The 19,165-nt window shown below is 39.0% G+C and overlaps 1 long non-coding RNA gene across 1 annotated transcript; it reads right to left on the reverse strand.

The window, feature by feature from the left end:
• Positions 1-9,777: 9,777 nt before the first annotated feature.
• On the reverse strand, positions 9,778-18,553 carry LOC120501294. Its single transcript, XR_005627255.1, has 4 exons — positions 18,402-18,553; positions 17,213-17,359; positions 12,971-13,106; positions 9,778-9,933 (listed from the first exon to the last, which is right to left on the reverse strand). It is a non-coding gene; the product is annotated as an uncharacterized LOC120501294 (long non-coding RNA).
• Positions 18,554-19,165: the final 612 nt, after the last annotated feature.

A 19,165-nucleotide genomic window follows, 5' to 3' on the forward strand; every position in this document is an offset into this window, starting at 1 on the left:
CAGAAATAGGGGTTTATATACCCTGCAGGGGTTTTGGAAATTGTCCAATAATAAGGCTCAGGGGAAAGTGACCTATAGGCTTACAGAGAGATAGGCAGGGTCCGAAAGGTGGAAGTGAGGGGCTGCTAAGGCCCAGCCATCATGACTCGGCATTTCCTAGCTCAGGCTTCTGACCGCCAAGGAGGCCTTGCAGCCCCTGGGCCTGCTACACACACCACACCTTAGTGGATGGTTCTCAAGAAAGTGGCTTTCCAGCTGGACGCCAGGGACGTGCCATTGCAGCAACCCTCGCTCACAAGTCCCCTGTGGAAACAGTGCTGGAGAGCAAACCCTGTGCTCCATATTCAGGGCAATCCCGGCCATCAGGCAGGGCATGGGGCAGGCCATGCTGGGTCAGACAATAGCCCAGCAGCAAGTTTCCAACACCAGCTATAAGCAGGTGTCTTGGAGGAGCAGGTAGACATCCATAACCATTCCTCCCACACTTAGCCATCTCCAGCTATTTCCATCTGTGGAGGTGGCTTCCCAAGCCAGATGCAGCTTCCAGAAACCAGAATACATGTATGTTTCTGGGAAAGGTTATTCAAGTCACAGGAATACAAGTACTCCCCTCTTAGCTCTGGCTTAAGATGCTGCATTTTCAGTAAACACACTCTTGAGAAAAATCTACAAAAAGCCTAAACTGAACAGAAAAACCAGAAAGATTAATAAAACAAGGATCTTCTGTCCTGTTCTAAATCCTTCTTTGCAGAGCACTTTGGCAGAAACTATCAGTAAATTCATCCTTAAAAGCACTCTATATTTAAATACATAGTCAAAACTTTTTTCAATTAAAAATGAAAGAAAAAATCTGGCACACCTCTGTTTATAAAACAGGATATTTAAAAAAATTACTGCTTTTAGTTTTTAACATAACTTTTTTTAAAAATAAAAAGGATAAAAAAATATTACCACCTTCTTGTTTTCAGATTCCCTAAAAATATCAAAGAACAATTATTTTGAGACTTCAAACAAATAAAAAGGAACATACTGACAAATTTACAATTTACTGATTTCTAAATATGTGGGACTGGCATTCTTTAACTGGCATGAAGAAATAAATGCTTCTTTAACACACAAGCCAAGAACATTCCTTGAATCTTGTACTCTAAGAGGTCACTGCTGATGGAAAATGAAAAAATCCTTGTTCTTTATTTGGAGTTCTCCGAAATAAACGTGAATTGAAGGGGGGAAAACAATGTATTAAGCTTATTAAATACTAGTAAGTTAATTCACACTGTATGAACATAATAGCCACCTTGATCAGAGTTTATGCATTTTTATCCATGCAGTCATCCCACCAGGCTGCTGAGGGATAAACTGATCCAAGAAAGTCCAACTCAGGCAAACTTACTCAATCTACAGCACCATTGGCAAACTTACTTTTACAGGACTCTGTCAGAGAGAGTGAATCCTCTAGTGGCACTTCACCTAAACCATAAAGCTGCCCTTCCACACAAATCTTCCTGAGATTCAGTAACCTGTTTTTCACCACTAACACTGTATAAAATTGCCTGAAGGCTTCTCAGAAACACGAGCAAGTGAGCTCTGCAAGATGGTTAAGAGTGCGGCCAGAAGTTCAGCAAGAGAAAGAGAGAGGAAAAGAAAGGCTAAAGCAGAAAGATGGGCTGATGTAGAGCCCTAACCAGCCAGCCTTGCTGCTCCTTGGCTGCCAAAAGAGCCGGGTGAGCCTGATCAGCACCAGCTGATAGATCTTCCTCCAGCAATAGCCTTGGCCCAGTCAGGTGTTCCCTCCCCTGTCAGGGGCTGTGGCAGCTGCAGCAGCCACTCTGCCTTTGAAGGGCTCTGGTACTGGCAAAACAAGTGGTAGGATTCACTTGCAGGTCTGCTCTGAGATCTGTGGCTAAATTCTAACTCAAAGGTAGGAAAGGTCTAAAACTCAAGCTTACAGGAAATATCAGAAAATAAAAAAAGATAAAATTGAATTGTTAAATGAACCCTTGTGTGACCTTACCTGTTGGAGTTCAGGCAGGCTGCAGTTACTGGGACATAATCTCAGAGGTTCTGACTTATTTATCTAGACCAACTCTTAATTCACATAGCAGTAAGCTTCCTAGTCTTGTGATCTAAGTCACACAGAATTTAGAAATACAGTCTTTGCAGTCTTAATTAGTGTAGCAGTAATGGGCTCTTTCTCCAATATTACCATATTTCTATGTCAGAGGGGCCAAAGGGCTAAATAAAGACCAAGATGTCAAACCTTAGCAAGCACTGTTAGGTGATGTAATTCTGTCCTTATGCTCTGTTTTCATTTCCTTGAAGCGTATTTCTTACCTTAAAACAAAATCCTCAGTCTTCCATGTTTCCAGTCTTTGGATGTTTGTCCCCCAGAATTGTCATTCCACATGACTGCCAATCCTATATATCCGAAATTCCTCTCTTGTTTCAGAAAAGTTATGGCCTAGGGTTTCCAATGGGTTTGGTTTGGGGGATTTTTTTTGGAAAGGGAGGGCATCTCTTCTTTTTTTACTTTTTGGGCAAAATTTTATAACTGATCAGTGCATTTGTGAAGAATAGACACTCATCTTTAAGAAAAGAGGAACATAATGTAATCATATGACTTTGCCCTTTTTGTAATTAACAAAGTTCCCATATTGTGTAAATCACAATAAAAGCCTGAGGTAGCTGGCTACAAGGCATGCTCTCCAAGTCTGACACTTTCCAGAAGTCCTATCTACCTTCCAGTTCCTCCACATCTGTTCTCCACATCCACACCTCAAGTTCATGTCCAGTTCTGAGCCCCTCACTTCCAGAAAGATGTTGAGGTGCTGGAGCAAGTGCTGAGAAGGGCATTGGAGCTGGTGAGAGGTGTGGGACACATTTCTCATGAGAAGCAGCTGTGAGAACTGGGGTTGTTTAACCTGGAGAAAAGGAGCCTCTACAACTACCTGAAAAGAGATTGTAGCCAGGTACATGATCAGTCTGTTCTCCCAATGAGTGACAAGACAAGAGGAAATGGCCTCAAGTTGCATCAGGGTAGGTTTAAATTGGATAATTGGAAAAATTTCTTCACTAAAGAAGCACTGGAACAGGCTGCCCAGGGAAGTGGTGAGTCACTACCCCTGGAGGTATTTTAAAAATACATGGATCTGGCCCTTAGGGACAAGGCTTAGTGGTGGACTGGAGAGTGCTGGGTTAATGACTGGACTCAAAGGTCCTTTCCAACTCAAATTATTTTATGATCCTACCCTCATGGCAAGGAAGGTAGTCCAGACCTTTTGAACCTCTGATGTCTAAACCCAGAAGTTTTGTCTTCTAATTCCTGGACTATGCAGACAGTGATTCTGCACTTGCTTGCTGTCACATTTGGGCTAACATCCCAGAGGTTGGACATTTCAAGGCAGATTGCAAAGCACAGTATTAGAGAGCTTTTCTGGATTTCACTGGGAACAAGGACTTACTCTTGTACGGGTGCGAAGCCCTCAGTGGGGAGAAAACACAAAATATGAGCTGCTTGAAAATTTACTGTGTGTGCAGTGCCATATAATAAAAGAGTCTGAATAAACTTGGAGATTAATTTAAATTTGCCTAATTATTTTTATTAATTTCAATTTTACTTAAAGGGCTTAATTAGTGATTCAGCATTAAACTGCATACAGCGAAGATGTCCCAAGCAAAGCTGAAAACCAGGCCCAAGCAATAGGAAGGATCAGAGTTTTCTCCCCTGTGCCAAAAAAAATAGTAAGGGTGACACAGGAACAAGGAAGAGGAAAAGGAAGAGGAATGAAAGCGATGAAAAGAATTCTGTTTACTTTAAGCTAATGGCCAAACATCTGTGAGAAATGCAACAGGATTTTAGACTAACCGGAAAGGAGAATGATCTAAAATAGAAAAAAAATGGTGATGGTGCTTGTTCTGCACTCCTCCCTTTCCTTCCACTCTTCCCAGGAGCACTAGAAAATAGTAACAAAGAGGAAAGAATTTGTTGCATGAAGAGGGAAGTGCAGAGAAGTGCAAAAAAGTTAAGATCTCAGGGGAAAGCTTATGGATTATTGCCAGATTTAAGAACATTTACTTTGCTTGCTTTCCAAATGTAATCGCAGATTATAAAATTGATAATTAGGAAGAAAAGAGCAACCTAGAGAAAAAGCAGAGTGCAATGCTTGCATAACTGATAATGACAAAGAATTTCCAAATCCATTATTCATTGACGATAACATGAAACAACACCTCTTAGAGATAAAGACTTGATAGATTATACCCTCGGGCACTATTTGAGGCAGCCAAAGCAATCTCTGGCTTGCTAATCTAGCAGCAGAGTAGTTGCAAAAGACACTTGGCACTTCTTATAAAATTTCCAGTGATCCAGGCACTTTGCAATGATCTGATCACACCTATTAATCAGAGGTGGGGAAGTAAAAATCTCAGAGGACAACGTTTGCAGAGGATTTAAAGGTTGTTCATCAAACATATTTGGATCACTTTTCAGATGTTATTACTGAAGGCCAGTGCAAAGTATCTAGGAATGTAGGTCAACTGTGATTGAAGACAGGGCTTTATCCCATCAAATTGTGACAGAAAGTGTTTGAGCCACCCTGCATGATTTCTGTCACCAGCCATACTTGGGCACTTGGTTTTAAAGAGTCCACTTTCCTGGACAAGCTTGGTCTTCAACTCACCCATCTGAACAGCATGGATTTCCTACGTGTGCTTCCGGCCTTTTAGCTACAGCCCCTGGGATAATGAACCTACCAGCAAGGCAGCTAAAACTGCAGGAACCGGGCACATCGATCCGTCCTAAGGCTCGCACTGGATCTCAGCTTCCCCAAGAGCACAGGACCACTTTTTTCCACAGCACTACAGATGCTTTCATTCTCTGGCTCTGCAATTAGACAGAAAAGCCTGCAGGAGAGCAGGAGGTAAGTGGAATTGTGCATCTGTACATAAGTGCAGACAATGAATCCCATAGCAAATTCTGAGCATTATCTTGTAGAGGAGAGCTGCCAATCTTAAAAAAAAATATTAGTATTTAGGGAGATACTGGAAGAAAGGAGAAAAAAAAAAGTAAATGGCATTTTTTCAAAAAAAGAAAGAAAAAAAAAAGAAAGAGGGTATTTCTGATAATCTTCTTGTAAATTTATCTTCATTGTTAAACAACAAATGGAACAAATGCTAAAAAATTATTTACTGGCTAGCAATAGGTTTATGTGAATCAAAGAGTATTAGATTATAGAAGAAAAACTTGCCAGAAATCCATGGCCCTCTCCAAAAAAACAATTATCAAATTAGTGAAAGAAGTGAATTACCATGTGACAGTAAGAAAAGCACCAGATTTCTTATAAAATCATATCTTAAAAATTAATTCCAGCTGGCCTGGATAGCAACATTGCCAAATTCAGTGAAGTTATCTATAGTTACATTGCTATGACCATTTAACATTTTGCAAGGAACAGAGAATTCGATAATAATATAATAAGGGAAGTTTTAGGACATGTCTTACTTAATATCCAGAAGACAGAAGAGACAGCATGCTTGTTTCGTTATTGCATTAATGCCCTCCAACCCTATTAAAAAAAATCTTTAAGCCCTCTGTCAATGGACATAAGTAAATTGAACACTGCATGAGGATGTTCCTCCTTGGACCCCATGAGCAGTGCACTAACCTCTTGACATACTAACCTCTTGCTGGAAAAAGTCTGTTTAATTCTCCAGTCACCTTCCATTCCTCTATAGTTTATAGATAATTCAGGCCAGCTTGTCCATGGTTACCACTGACTCACCATGAACTCTGTCAATGTTCCCAGTAGTAAACAATAGGGGAGGAAAATAAAAAAGGGGAAAAAAGCAAAACCAGGACAGGATCCCATACCACATCTAGAGGGGACAGTGTGTCCCTGACAGCACGGGGTGCACCCTGCATAGGGTGCCCTGGCACATGGAGGGATGGGAGGAGGGAGGGGCCAGCCACTGAGGTATAAAGGGAACACCTTGTCGATAGTATATCTTTTGGACCAGCTGAAAATCCATGCTATTGTGACTCCTTTCAGAAATTAACAAGCCCAAGGATTGGTAAATCAAGAGGCAGACAGTAAAGAGATGCTTTCACTGCATGGTCTGAGCTGCCTTCTCTACAGCTCCAGCATTGTCTTCTCTACAGCTCCAGCACTGCTCTGCTGATGAGCTGTGAGCTTTCGAGGGGAATGATTTGATTTTTGAAGGGAATGTGTAGCAATAAACTGCAAAAAATGCTACGTGGACTTCTACAATGGGGCAATATTCTCTTAAAGGCTTTGGGACATGGAGGCATTATATGAATTTGGGGGAATCATTTTTGTCATAAAGATATTGACAAGAGAAATTCTCCATTGGAACACACACAAAAAAAAAAAACCAACAAAAAAACTTTTAAGCAATCTTAAACAATCAAACTTACGGAAAATATGCCACCTGAAGTAGCATTTCATTTGTTTACTTTTTGTTTTCTTCACAAAAATACTATATTACTCCTTAACCAATAAATTCTGGGTGGATTAAAAAACAAGGAGGATTAAAACACAACTTGCACTGAAGTCTGAAGAGCAACTTTGCTATTTCTAGTATCTTGAGTTCTAAATTAGAAAGCTTCCACAACCTCCATATAATGATGATCAATCTTCCTCTTATCTGATCGCCAAAGAATAGCCATCCTGAGCTCTGCCTTTTGTCCTGAATTTAAAAATAAACTCTTTTCCACAAATTCTGTCCAAACATTCTACCTTGTGCTGTACGGCAAGCCCAATCTCTAAGTCCTTTATGCTAGACAGAAAAGAAGGCTGCTCCTCTCAATGATTTACTGCCCTCTCTGAGTTTCCACTGATACAAAAATTACTTTGTCTGTATTTTTTCAAAGAATGTTTGTGTGCAACTCCTCCATGCCCATGAACGAGCTTAAGGAGTGCAGACAAATGCTTTACAGTGCTATCTGTTTTCCAAGGTCTGAAACACAGATGTCTCTTTTTGGTAATGCTGCGTGCCATTGACCTTACTGCAGATTTGATGTCTTCCATTGGCGCACCAGCCAGACATGATTTGTTAGGTAAAGGGGTTGGATTTTGTGAGGGGTTTTTTTAGAAGCTTATTTCAACTTCCAGCCTTCATTTAGAGTTTATCTAAATGTTGTTTTACTTTTCAACAAGTAATTTATACACAAAGGTATAGCCACTTGTCAGATTATAAAGGATCTCAACTAGCAAAGAAGGAAATATTAAATTAATATTTCTTTTCAGTTTCAGTCTTTCAGATTTTTTTACTTAATTAGCATCTTCTTTCATTTTTCTGCCCTTCTTCCCCCCTTCACTTCCTTTGTCATTGTATCCATACTTTGCAAAGAAAGTTTGGAAGAACAGATTAGAACTTACCTGTACGATGTACATATCACAGCTAGACTAATTATGAAATGCTGTCCTTTGTTTAAATAAAGCTTGCTCAGAATAGAATGGTTAGGTTTTCTCCTCTTCAGTTTCTCCTGATTTTTAGTGTATTCTTTCTGTAACTTCTTAAATAGCAATTAATGAAGTAGAGTCCATTTTCTTTCCTGTTCTGCTAAATCATAATGGTAATTTATATATTTGATTTCATTCTATGCTGCTCATAAATTGCTCAAACACATTCCCCCATGAATACCTCCTTAAAGAAATAATGTTCAGAGGTAGGGAGATAGTATTTCTCCTCTCAGGGGAAAAAAAGTAACTTTCAAACTCTGGTGACAAGGCAACACTCTCAGGAAACTGCCTTGGTTTCTGGTAGCATGACAGCATTGGAACTGGTCCATTGGTGCAGACAGGTGCACAGACTAGACAATTCTTCTAGTGTCACCTCTTCAGAGCTGAACAGAAGCAGATGCTCAGGGAACAAGTACCTGTGATATTTCTGAGTACTTTATTGTGCTCCAGCTCTTCGCCCTCAGAGTATTTTGTGGAATGGATCTGGTTTGTCAATTTACTGACCCTGATTTATCCATTTACTAACCATGTACATAATATTTTTGGCAAACTTATTTCCATGTCCTTGAACATATGTAAACTACCACACATATAAGTTAACCCTAACACACTTTAACATTTACTTGCTGTATGACTGTTGCATTAAAAACAAACCCATCTTCTTCTTGTTTTGGACCTGGCTTCTGTTATCTTTCATGTACTGAAAGAAATTATAAACTGTTAACATCATGCATAACTTTGAAGATTTCTATCAAACACCCCCTAATTCATCTCTTTTTAGTGTGATGAAAATCTTTCAAACTGTTCCCCATTTAACCTCAGTATAAGAACAAAATTCAGAAGGCTGTGACTTAAGAGACACTGCTAAAAAAGTCCTCCTTGCAGTTGCATCATTTGTTTTTAACAAAAATACTGTTTAAAAAATTATTCTTTTAATACTCAGATCCATGTGCTCTTCTGTTTGGGGAAGACATTAATTTCTATTTTTTTTATTAATTTCACATTACAGAAAGATTATAGAATATAATCAAATGCACAAACACCAGAGAAGGAATTTTTGACTGAGAGGCAAATGCATCACACATATCCACAGAAGCTATTGATTGCTATATTGGTCACTGATGGCTCCTCAGATGAAAAATTAATTTTATCCATTCCCAAGAAAAAAATTAAACAAATCAGAATCCAGAGAACTGTAACAGTATTAGAGGCTTTAAACAGAAAAGGTGATGAAAAGATAAAAATAAAAAGACTGTGCTAATTGGATTTCTTTTCTCTCAAGTGAAGGCTGGGAGCAGATATGACAGTGATCTTACAATAAGTAATAGAGCTCTATAAAAGGATACTGATCAACAGCTTACAGTGTCCACCATGAGAAAAAAAAAATGCACAATACTAAGGCTGGATATTACAAAGAGTTATCTAGCAGAGAAAAGAAATACCAAAATAGTCTAAAGAGTTCTGGAATCTGCTCCTCTGAGGGCTTTTAATATCTTCTAGGGTGGCATGCTTGATCCTTTCCCAGTCTATGAAGATAAAAAAGTGGTCTTCTAAAATCCCTGTCAGCTCTGCACTTCCATGGTTCCTTATTGATGTAATGTAACATGTGGCTTTAATGGGACACAGCTGCCTAAAAGCATTTTATGAGTTCTGGTAGCTAGCCAAAGGAACAATATATGGACCTACAAATAGCAAGAATAGGACACAAGAGCTATTGTTTGTAGTCATATGGTTTCATTTGTATGTTACTTGGTTGGAAAAAGTTAAATCTTGCCTATTCATTTCTTGCTGATTCTGTCAATGTTTAAGGCATGCAAAGGGGGAAATAACAGAATCAAAGCTCTTATTCGGAATTCAAAATTTCCAAATTGCTAAGTGCAGCTAGGGGCTATCAGCACAGAGCAAACAGAATTTGTTCTTGGGAACAGGCATAGTCACAACTTTGTTCCAATTAAAAGATATTTTTCCATTGTTGTCTCTCCCTTCTTACCATAACAATCACCATGACCTAATGGGAATTCAGACTTGAGCTTATTCTCCAAAAGTACAACCATCCAGTTTGTAAATTATAAAATCACACACCTTCCCCCTGCTTGTGGCAGAATTTGCTCTGATTTTGGGAGGTGAAGCATGTGAGCCCTCAGCTGCATCTGATGAAAGGAAGGCTCATCATTAAAGGCTTCTCATGGCTCTGCCCTGGTGAGCATGAACAAGACTGACTCTAGGCAGTAACAGATGACAACCAAAAGACATCACACTGTTGAGCTTTATTTTGACAATGTAACTTTATTCCTGATATGCACATCTCATTATAGCACCACAAATAACTAGGGAAAAGGGGTGGGTCCTAAACAGCAAATTAAACCCTTTCCATTGAGCAGACAACCAGAGACCATTCCTAGCAGGCACCTATTTTAGGTGCTCATCTTCTCTGGGCACAAGCTGGCAGCATCTGGTAAAGAATATTGGAATACATGAGAGGTTTGTTCTGTCAGGGAGCTCATTTACTGCTTATTAAGTAGGTAAAATCTTCAAACAGAAACAAACTTGCAAAAGGTTAGATACACTAAACAGTTCTTCCAAGCAGATTCAAAAGTAAAATAAAGCTATATGCACACCAGCCAATATTGTGAGAAAAAGCACCATATTTTAATGCACATAATTTTAATTAAATACTGATCTTTTGGTGGGAAAATACCTATCAGTGTTCATGGCAGTAATTCAAATTTATGTGGAAACTATACACAGCCTTTACACACCTTCAGGTAGAGCCTAGAGGGGCAGTTTAGTTCCCTCTGTATTCATTCTTGGGTCCTGATCCAGTATCATCCACTCTGCATGAAATATAATATTTTTGGACTGTCTTATGGAGAAAACCAAGTAATTTCCTCCAAGAATTAGAAGAACAGAGTTGTAAACTTGGGCATTCAAAGTAAAGGAACGTCAAATCTTAGCCTAATTATCATTATTGTTTCTATTTGTAGATTTCTATTGCTGCTTTGCTGTATACATTTCAATATAGGTTTCATTTTCCTCTTGGTTCCAACCAAATAGCTCAGGTTTAAAAATTAATTATTTCATAATTCATAAAATATTGCATACTGTTTAGCTCAGGAGGACCTTGTACCAGCTAGTAATCTATTTATTAAAATCCTTTGCTATTGAAATAAGTGTGACATGAACTTTTTCAGACTGTTCAATCCCCCTATTTTGTGCATGTGTTAGGCAAAGGGAAATATTTTCCTGATGTAAATAAGCAAGGACAAAATTAAGGTTACATGGGATGGGATGTTTTATCTCTGGAATCTACTCATTCTGAGGTTTTGGCACTGCAGAATTGTAAAAGCACTTAGAATAGGTGTTGTGTTGGTCTGAAAAACAAAGTAACATTCTTTCAGTTATGTACATTGTTCTGATCCCTCGATTCATGTGAATGACTAGAACCACAAAACCCGCAAAACCATCTTCTGTCTCTCCTCTTATTTTTTCCTTTCTTATACTGGACCCTTCTCACACATAAGTCTTTCCATTTTGTCTTTTGGAGCTTTACTGCTCCAAAGGTTTACTGCTTAGCCTTCTGATTGAAGTTCATCTTCTCATAGACACTACAGTGGAACTTTTTTTTCCCACTATTCCAGTCCCTCCTGCAGGAAACCTCTGCTTGGGCTATATGGCCCACCAGCCCCATTTCTTCTGTTCAAGGCTGGTAAAATAACCTCTGGCTATGCCTCAACTCCCTTCCTCATTTGTTGCCCTAATCTCTCTGTCCAGCTGATCCAAACCACTAAATCCAGCAGAGTAACCCAAACACTGTTTTCACTGCCCCATAGGCCCCCAGTCCCTGTATTCTGTGGTCTCCTACAGCCATATCCCTTACCCTAGTCTCTTGCTTGGTCCCTGGACCAAGGTCCCCTCTGTAATTCTTTTAAATTTTATAATTTTATAAAGCATTGGCAACGAAGAGAAAGAGCCCCTGATCTTCGTAATGATGTCCAGGGCCAGCGTAGCCAGCAACAGTTTGAGTTACAAACTTCAGTTACAGGAGACATCTGCTCAGCCTGAACTGTCCCAGCCTGGGCACACAGAGATAAACTATAGGGAATAAGGCTGAAAACATCCAGCAAGCATGAGCATATTGGAATTACGTGTTCTTCAAGCAGCTTACAGCTTTGCCAGATTTGGTCTGATTTCACAGAGATAAAAACTGTCCTTTAGCCAATAGGCACTTCTCTTCCAAGTGTCAAGTCTCCACTCAGAAAACACAGATGCACTCAGGCAAGAAATGAGAGCCAAATAGTCTCAAACATTGAAAATACCTTTGACAGCCCACACAGTATACATGAAAAAATCCATTAGGGTCCACATTTTCTACATTAATACAAAGTCTACACTGACTCTCCTCACACTAATGAGATCATGAAATCATGACCTGCAGATCGAAGATCACACAACTACATTCAGAGTTCCACAAAGAGGAGATTATCTTCACTGTGCAAAACAATTTCTCTAGCTTTATTAAAATAAACCCCAAAACTGGAGAACTTTTTTTGGTCAATTTTCACGTGAAGCACTTCAGCACACCAGTACAAGAAGTCAGATTTCAACTCAGACAGTTATAGTTTGGCTACATTACAATCATCTGAAAACAAAGTCTGCAATGGGAAGTGTCAGACAACTTTAATAGGTGGGGCTGATACAGCCACCTTATCAGAGGGAAGCACACAACACATGCAGGGAGACCAGCCATAAAATAACCTCCTTCCCGTTATTGCCCTGCAGGTCCAGTAGCTCTCACACTTCAAGCCACTTGAATTTTGGCAGCCCGGTGACTAACAGCCAGAAGCACAATTTCAAGCTGATGATAAAACACGGACCTCTCAAAACAACTCATAACGGCTTTTCCAGCTTGTCATTTCCAATGGGTGAAATGAACAGGAGTTGTACACTTGCTGCTACACTATATGTTCCAAGTTGTCAGTACTTTCTGGAAATTTCTCCAAATGTACACCTGTAGCTGATAGTTTCCGATACAGTCAATAACCCCACTGAATACAGACAAGAGTTATTATGTATTACCAGGGGTAAGATTATCTCACAGGTACCTCCCCAGCCTGGTGCACAATGTAAAACACTGCTGTGGTGCCAATGAGTATTTCTGCATTTCTGCAACGTGGAACTTCACAGGGAGCTGTATACTATGTATTTTACTTGGAGTACAGTAGATAAGCTGTCATTTCTGCTTTGGGAAAAGGGCATCCCACATCTCACTGATTATTGCTCCAAAAGCCAATTCCCCCAAAAGCAGGCTGAGACAGAGTCCTGCTCTGATAGTCTAGAACACAAAAATGCACAACAGGTATAACACAGAAAAACCCACGTTGACTTACTGTACATGTAAATAGAGACATGCAATTAAGTCACAACAGATATAAATCAAAACAGAAATAAACAAAAAAAAAATTTAATTACCTACTTTGACAGATTCATACCTGCAGTCTTCTCATTCTAAAGGAAAAAGCCAGGAGAGAGAATATTCAAATTTCTTGTCCATTTGGGTGGCTTCTTTGCACATGTTCCTGAATTTTCAGCTATGATGAGATCCGCTCATTGGCAGTCACCAAGAGGCTGATATGACCATGAAATGAGGAAACAGAGGGAATGAAAAATAAGGTACTAGCACCACCGTTTGCTGAGGGCTGGGAAAACTAGCAAAAACTTTCAGAGCCCAAGTAGACCTATTTCTATAATGTTAGCTGCTTTTAACTCACTTACTATTGCTGCTATTGGAGATGCTTGATCAAAACATGCTTTCAGCATTAATTACTTGCCAGGAAAATCTTAATGAAATCCAGATGATTATTTTTATTCCCAGCACTATAAATCTTTATATGTAGAAACAGTTTTAAAAAAGGGGTTATTTTAGCAATTTGAGTTAAACAAAGATGTAATTGAGAGCTAACCATACATTGAAAGGGAACATAAAGTGGCTGGCAGAGGTGGACTGAGACAGTTTAGCACAATTTCTTTCCCCCTGGAAAACACATATTTTATCGCTGCTCCTTTTCATCCCAACACTAAGAAATATGGGGTTTATACGGAATATCACTGCAAAGTGACCCTGGAAAGGATGAACTCTCCTTGGCCAGCATGGCCCTTCCCCACTGTCACATGGTGTTTCCATTTCTGAAGCCTCCTGTTTCCTGAAGGAATTTAAGTTTGCTTCAAAGCAAGAGGAGGTCTGTAAAGCAGAAAGGAGCACAAATCTTAATTAAGCAATTTAAAGGAGCACTGTTTGATTTTAAAATATACTGGTTAAGAAACAGATTTCAACACCTGCATTGCAAAGTGTAAATGAGATTCAGATAGACCTTTAAAATTTCATTTTCTTCTGGCTCTTCTGCTTTCTGCTTGCTTAATTTTGCTTTTCTTGATGTAGATGATAGAAATGGCAACAACCAAATCAATTCATAAAAATTGATGTATTACACTTTCCACAGTTTCAAGGAAAAACTGCTGTGGAGGATAAATCCTTTAATGTGCAACAAAAATAGCTCTACAATTACTATTTTTTATAGATTTAATAGAAACATTTCTATTGCACTTACATGTTGATAAACTTTTGCGTGATCAAGACATTACTGTTGGGCCAAGTGACCTAATATGTGTCCCTTTTACAAGGTTCTTAGAGTGATATGTTTAATTCCTTACTGTGGTTTGTTCCTCCTTTTTGAAAAATAAAAAGAAATTAGATTTAGTTCTGTGAAAAAGAAAGAACAAGAAACAGCTATTCTATCTCATCAGGATGGTGTCTGATGTCTGCTCAACGCAAGGTAAGTTCAGAAGGGGGTGAGGAAGAAAAGCTTAAGTGTATCTTCCTCTTTCTTTAACTCTTTCTTGAAAACTATTTAGGCTAGGCTCACCACTCCAAGCTTATGATTGAAAATCTATAGTTTAGTGCAATAACCATCACTCTTAAGCATACTTGCTCAGAAGGAAATCAGAAATCAGGCATGAAAATTGCATCATTAGGAGCTTCTGTGCTGTTGTCGGTTTTCCTTTCTCCCTTCAGGATTTTTTGAAGAGGCTGTGTGTTCCTGAACCTCTGGGATTGGTGAGAGAGATACACTTGCAATTGGAAAGATATAATAGTCAGAGGGAGCAACTTCTAGAGGGATCATGGTGAACAAGCCCTTCCTTCACAGCCACTTGGGGTGAATCCTCGTGGGACAGGAATCAGGGTGCCAGCATTCAACTTCTCTACCCACATCCTTCTGGTGACACTAAGGAGAAAGATGGGAAAGAATGATGGCACAAGCCCCCAGAGGTCTGTCAGACAGTGGAAAGCTGGGGGAGAGCAAGCTGCCAGCAAAACATCCTCCAGGCACATTCGAAGAAAGAGGTGAATGTGATAGCTAAAATTCTAGGCATCAGGCTCCCAAATACTGCCACCTTGATTCATTTCAAACCACTTTAGAGAAGGCAGCATCTCCTTAGATAAGCCTGTTGCTTCACACACACACACGTCTCAGTGCTACACAAATGTCCACAACTACTGCTAATATGTGTTTACATATTCCTTTATGCATTCACAGCACAGAATGTATAAACTGGGGGGGAAATGCCCTCTTGCTTGTATGGCAGCCTACAGGCATCAATTTCTTCTCTACGGTAATGCTGACACTAGTGATGATTCTGCTCAAACAAGCACATAAACCAGAAATAGTTCTGCTTGTCTCCAGCTTCATAAGGGAACAGAAGTACACAATAACACAGGGATTGAACAAACAATAATAAATTTGTATTTTCTACCTTCTGAAACTGGCACCATCTGAGCAACAGAAGAATTAGCAGCCATTTTCAGTAATCACTTATTTACTGGAATCATGCAAGCAGATATATTCAGCTATATGATTGAGGATTTCTGTGCAGTGCTTTCACACAGCATTTATGTAATTTATTCTGTAACAAGCTATTCCCAGCTCTATAAGGAAATTACTATATCCTACATTCAAGTCAGAGTAAATCTTAATTCCTTTAAGCTTCCTTTTTTTTGAAAGGTAAAACACGGATGTAGAAAACAATCACCCTTATTAAAGAAGTGACTGCAGACAACAGACACCAAAACTGAGGCAAGTGAGAGGACAAAAGAGATAAGTGTCTAAGACACTTGCAGCTTAGCAGGGGGAGTGACTTCCCTCTTTCAAATAAAAAATGTACGTGTGGTACCTTTGAAAAGAAAAAGGGATGTTAAAAGACTAAGTACATAATTTACCTATTAAGACAGAACATCTAATTTGCATGATAGTTTTACTGCCAGATCTGAGTTCCTGAAATTTATACAAAACCAAAAGGTACCTACACTTGAAATGCTAATTGTTCCCTGGCATGAGGAATGCTGCAACATTCAAAATGATCCCGGTCAGACATGGCAGGGAGAGATTTAGATCAGTGTGGTGATGCAACTATTCAGGCTGACTCCAAAATTAAACATGTGTCCACCCAATGGTCAGGCAGGCAACCACATTTAGAGGATGACATATTTTTTAATTCTTTTCTTAGGAGGGATATAAACAAGACTGCAAGGAATAAATCAACTCCTAATCAAGAACATAAGGGAATTTCTTTGGAGTAACTGATAAACATTTCCTGTGCAAACTTCTTTGCTTAGGAAAGTTACTCTACAGGTTTCTGGGGTGCCCTGTCCTGGCCCTTTCCTTTGGTGAGCATCAGCCATGTGAGAGCATCAGTCGGCTCCGCTGCCAGGTGCCACAGCCAGGTTTGCTAGGCCAGCATTCTACAGAGAGTAAAACCTGCTTAAAATATTTTCATAGTTAGGTAATTTGAAAATAGGTAAACAACAGTTAAAGTTTTATTCTACAATCTAAAATGTGAATGTCTACACTAAATAAGTGTCTTAGGAATAGTGGCTGTATTCCTCTTTTCCACCCCTGTCCGTTTAATTCAACCAGTTTCACTCTTGGGAAGAATTGTTTGACTAAAATAAAAATAAACAACATTTTGAAGGACTTAAAATATATAATTTTGTTTAAACTAAGTTTGTGTTGTGAAGATACCCAAAGAAGCCCCAATGAGCAAGGAGTATAATGAAGAAAATTGATAGTATTATTTCCACCATAAAATTTCATTTAAGGTTTTGTAGTTGATGCAGAACAGATGCATCTCTGAAAATAGTGTACTTTTCTTTCAAAACAACAAATGAACTTCTGACTGCCCAGGTCACTTAGTTTGTGTACTGACAGACTGGGTTTTCGGTAGTTGACCTTTATCAGATTGGCTGACTGACAGCAATTTGGTCGGTCATTCTGTTAAAGGCAAATGTGTATTTCTTTGCCCCAGAATAAAAACTTTAATTGGTTAATAGAATATCAAGCCCCATTTCAGTTCTGTACTCTTCTGTTGTTTTGTTGTTGTTTGGCTCAAGTACCTTTATCTTGCTATTTAGCTAAATCACTAGCAATAATATGAAATAAAATTTGAATCAATAACTGTGTTCAGAAAATTTGTACTAAAGCTATAAATAGAATGAGTTGCTTCCAGCAGGGACTAAAGCTTGCAGGGTACTCAAAGAAAATTTCTACTCCATTAATAACTCAGCTGTTCTTATAAAAGACCACATTTTCTTAGCATAAGGAAGATTTGCCAACAGGACTCTTTTTGATGCCTACATTGATACCTAACATAGTATAATGTTCTTAATATGTCAAACTCACCTAGCCTTAACAGGGCAAATTCTGATCCTCTTGGGATTGGATGTGTTCAGCTCTTCAGGATGTTGCTTTCCAGTGGCTTTTGCACTAAGCAGGCAGCAGCAGCTGGGTAATGATGCTGGACTTGCTTCTTTGTATCTGACAGCTGACCTAAACCAAATCACGTTGGAAAAGGCACCTGCTTGATCTGTCATGTGAAATAGGTTGATTCTTTAGCTCTGTGATAGTGACCAACTGATTGAATTAGTTTGTCAAGCTTTTGAAGCCCTGACAGAGCATCCTCATGAGTACTGACACAAGACTGCTCAGCAACAGGCTCCACGTCCCGCTGCGTGACAGCAACAGCACTGGTGGCATTTTGCCCCCCAATTCTTTTGGCTATTCCATGTTTACACAGTCAATATTTTCCCGTCCGTTTTTCTGAATTTGCTTTCTGTCACTGACAATTTCTGCCTGCTTCACAGATAAAAGCACTAGGCTGACTTTTACCTTTCAGCTGGGGGATTTTATTTGCAAATTTCTGCAAATGTGTGCATCACATCTCTGAAAACAAATCAGATAAGAGTTCTCAGGTTTTTTCCTACAAAGGCAACTCCTAAATTATATTATGAACTGGCATTCACCTTTCTTTATTATTTCTTAACTTTGTAATATGTTTCCCTGCTTCACCATAATGCTTCACACTAGCTTAGCCAGTAAAATACAATATCTACAGTAAGTACTCATTTTAGTACTTACTGTAGATATTGTATTTTATAAGTATATACAATAAGTATTATTGTATATAAGTACTCATTCCTGCTAGTATTTGGTAATAGACTAAAACATACAAGTACACATATAATGTAATTTGTTAAAAAAGATGCTCTTGAAAACTTAATGCTTTTTTATACCATGTAATTTGGACTACCTAGGCTTCTGAGAAGAGCAAAGGACACTTAGAAGTTAAATAAGAAATTCCACAGTAGCCAAAGTATTTAAATTTTTTCATAAAATATAATTTCCTTACTTTTTAAACTGTCAGCCTTTTTGTTGCTCTTTAAAAAGCTGCAGTGTTACTCTATTATGGATAAGGCTTTAAAAACAAATATAAATAAATACTTAACTATAGCTTCTAACTGCAAAGCTGAGGATAGAAACAGGATGGCAAAATACTGCTATAGCTATTTATGTTGTTGAAAATATTACCAACCTTGGACAGATCTTTGATACATAACTATGTACTTCTGGATGGACAAAAATCCTCCTGAAATCCATCTATTCCAGTCCCTTTCTTGTAACAGGAGTGATCAGATTCTCTCCAGACTTGTGCACATATGATTGCCCCACTGATAGTCCTGTCAAACCTTGATCACAGGTACTGCCATGAGTTTGTCAGATCTTCCCTGCCTTATTTACCTAATTTCAGCAAATAAGCCCCTCCTTTTCTGCCTCTGTGTTGCTGACCTACCCAGGTGCTCTTTACCAACCTTTTTTGCAAGCTGTTGCCATTGCTGTACTACTGGAGAAACAGGAATTAACACTTACTAAATGAGCTGCCTTCAGTGGGGGGATGAAGCACTAGAAGGCACCAAAATACCCTGAAAAAATTACATTTGTTTCAAGCAGGAATTTTAACTGGATTTCAAGAATAATCAAACACCATGTAATTGACCTTGCATGTGAACTGCCTATAACTGAGGCAATGGCAAATATCAATATGGCAAACATCACTTTATCTTATTTGATGAATGCACACCACAGACTCAGGACTGGGAGTTGTTACACACTAGAAAACAAAGGCTATCATGTGTCTGGATGAGTATAAGGAACATACATTATAACTACATGGAGACTTCAGTAATTCTGCACCAGTTTGCAATCTGGTCCCATTCCCTCATTGCACACCTCTGTGGCTCCAGCATCCTGAGTCCTCAGACCAATCATTCCTACTCCCTCACAGCACTTGGCTCCTGC

The sequence above is a fragment of the Passer montanus genome, unplaced genomic scaffold (assembly GCF_014805655.1).
Source record: "Passer montanus isolate IOZ18808 unplaced genomic scaffold, ASM1480565v1 scaffold2, whole genome shotgun sequence".
Classification (NCBI taxonomy): Eukaryota; Metazoa; Chordata; class Aves; order Passeriformes; family Passeridae; genus Passer; species Passer montanus.